Source organism: Globicephala melas, chromosome 5 (genome assembly GCF_963455315.2).
Source record: "Globicephala melas chromosome 5, mGloMel1.2, whole genome shotgun sequence".
NCBI classification, from domain to species: Eukaryota; Metazoa; Chordata; class Mammalia; order Artiodactyla; family Delphinidae; genus Globicephala; species Globicephala melas.
The window spans coordinates 83,158,045-83,161,281 of record NC_083318.1 but is presented as its reverse complement, the minus strand read 5'-3'; positions in this window follow the sequence as shown (position 1 = coordinate 83,161,281).

Here is a 3,237-nt window from a genome sequence, read left to right as displayed (position 1 = left end):
TTTGATAGTGTTGGGCCTTAGATTTAGGCCTTTAATCCATTTTGAGTTTATTTTTGTGTATGGTGTTAGGGAGTGTTCTAATTTCATTCCTTTACTTGTAGCTGTCCAGTTTTCCCAGCACCACTTATTGAAGAGGCTGTCTTTTCTCCATTGTATATCCTTGCCTCCTTTATCAAAGATAAGGTGACCATATGTGCGTGGGTTTAACTCTGGGCTTTTTATGCTCTTCCATTGATCTATATTTCTGTTTTTGTGCCAGTACCATACTGTCTTGATTACTGTTGCTTTGTAGTATAGTCTGAAGTCAGGGAGCCTGATTCCTCCAGCTCCGTTTTTCGTTCTCAAGATTGCTTTAGCTGTTTGGGGTCTTTTGTTTTTCCATACAAATTGTGAAATTTTTTGTTCTACTTCTGAGAAAAATGCAATTGGTAGTTTGATAGGGATTGCATTGAGTCTGTAGACTGTTTTGGGTAGTATACTCATTTTCACAATGTTGATTCTTCCAATCCAAGAACATGGTATATGTCTCCATCTATTTGTATCATCTTTAATTTCTTTCATCATTGTCATATAATTTTCTGAGTACAGGTCTTTTGTCTCCTTAGGTAGGTTTATTCTTAGGTATTTTATTCTATTTGTTGCAATGGTAAATGGGAGTGTTTTCTTAATTTCACTTTCAGATATTTCATCATTAGTGTATAGGAATGCAAGAGATTTCTGTGCATTAATTTTGTATCCTGCTACTTTACCAAATTCACTGATTAGCTCTAGTAGTTTTCTGGTAGCATCTTTAGGGTTCTCTATGTATAGTATGTCATCTGGAAACAGTGACAGCTTTATGCCTTCTTTTCCAATTGTATTCCTTTTATTTCTTTTTCTTCTCTGATTGCTGTGGCTAAAACTTCCAAAACTATGTTGAATAATAGTTGTGAGAGTGGGCAACCTTGTCTTGTTCCTGATCTTAGTGGAAATGCTTTCAGTTTTTCACCATTGAGGATGAGGTTGGCTGTGGGTTTGTCATATATGGACTTTATTATGTTGAGAAAAGTTCCCTCTATGCCTACTTTCTGGAGGGTTTTTATCATAAATGGGTGTTGAATTTTGTCGAAAGCTTTTTCTGCATCTATTGAGATGATCATATGGTTTTTCTCATTCAATTTGTTAATATGGTGTATCACATTGATTGATTTGCATATATTGAAGAATCCTTGCATTCCAGGGATAAACCCCACTTGATCATGTTGTATGATCCTTTTAATGTGCTGTTGGATTCTGTTTGGTATTATTTTGTTCAGGATTTTTACATCTATGTTCATCAGTGATATTGGCTTGTAGTTTTCTTTCATTGTGACATCTTTGTCTGGTTGTGTTATCAGGGTGATGGTGGCCTCATAGAATGAGTTTGGGAGTGTTCCTCACTCTGCTATATTTTGGAAGAGTTTGAGAAGGATAGGTGTTAGCTCTTCTCTAAATGTTTGATAGAATTCGCCCGTGAAGCCATCTGGTCCTGGGCTTTTGTTTGTTGGAAGATTTTAAATCACAGTTTCAATTTCAGTGCTTGTGATTGGTCTGTTCATATTTTCTATTTCTTCCTGATTCAGTCTTGGCAGGCTGTGCATTTCTAAGAATTTGTCCATTTCTTCCAGGTTGTCCATTTTATTGGTATATAGTTGCTTGTAGTAATTTCTCATGATCCTTTGTATTTCTGCAGTGTCAGTTGTTACTTCTCCTTTTTGATTTCTAATTCTGTTGATTTGAGTCTTCTCCCTTTTTTTCTTGATGATTCCACAGAAATGGTTTATCAATTTTGTTTATCATCTCAAAGAAGCAGCTTTTAGTTGTATTGATCTTTGCTATCGTTTCCTTCATTTCTTTTTCATTTATTTCTGATCTGATCTTTATGATTTCTTTCCTTCTGCTAACTTTGAGGTTTTTTTTTGTTCTTCTTCTCTACTTGCTTTAGGTGTAAGGTTAGCTTGTTTATTTGAGATATTTCTTGTTTCTTAAGGTAGGATTGTACTGCTATAAACTTCCCTCTTAGAACTGCTTTTGCTGCATCCCACAGGTTTTGGGTTGTAGTATTTTCATTGTCATTTGTTTCTAGGTATTTTTTGATTTCCTCAGTGATCTCTTGGTTATTAAGTAGTGTATTGTTTAGCCTCCATGTGTTTATATTTTTTACATATTTTTTCCTGTAATTGATATCTAGTCTCAAAGTGTTGTGGTCAGAAAAGATACTTAATATGATTTCAATTTTCTTAAATTTACCAAGGCTTGATTTGTGACCCAAGATATGATCTAACTGGAGAATGTTCCATAAGCCCTTGAGAAGAATGTGTATTCTGTTGTTTTTGGATGGAATGTCCTATAAATATCAATTAAGTCCATCTTGTTTAATGTATCATTTAAAGCTTGTGTTTCCTTATTTATTTTCATTTTGGATGATCTGTCCATTGGTGAAAGTGGGGTGTTAATGTCCCCTACTATGATTGTGTTACTGTCAATGTCTCCTTTTATGGCTGCTAGTATTTGCCTTATGTATTGAAGTGCTCCTATGTTGGATGCATAAATATTTACAGTTGTTATGTCTTCTTGGATTGATCCCTTGATCATTATGTAGTGTCCTTCTTTGTCTCTCGTAATAATCTTTATTTTAAAGTCTATGTTGTCTGATATGAGAATTGCTACTCCAGCTTTCTTTTGACTTCTGTTTTCATGGAATATCTTTTTCCATCCCCTCACTTTCAGTCTGTATGTAACCCTAGGTCTGAGGTGGGTCTCTTGTAGACAGTATATATATGGGTCTTGTTTTTGTATCAATTCAGCCAGTCTATGTCTTTTGTTTGGAGCATTTAATCCATTTACACTTAAGGTAATTATCGATAGGCATGTTCCTATTAACATTTCGTTGCTCCCAAAGAGCACCTCCTCAATTTGGGATGATTCATTGTCTAGTCAGGTATTCCACAGATGCAGGGTACATCAAGTTGATTGTGGAGATTTAATCCACTGCTCCCGAGGCTGCTGGGAGAAATTTCCATTTCTCTTCTTTGTTCGCACAGCTCCCGGGTTCAGCTTTGGATTTGGACCCACCTCTGCGTGTAGGTGGCCTGAGGGTGTCTGTTGTTCGCTCAGACAGGAGGGGGCTAAAGTAGCAGCTGATTCGGGGGCTCTGGCTCACTCAGGCCTGGGTGAGGGAGGGGTACGCATGTGGGGCGATCCTGCGGAGGCAGAGGC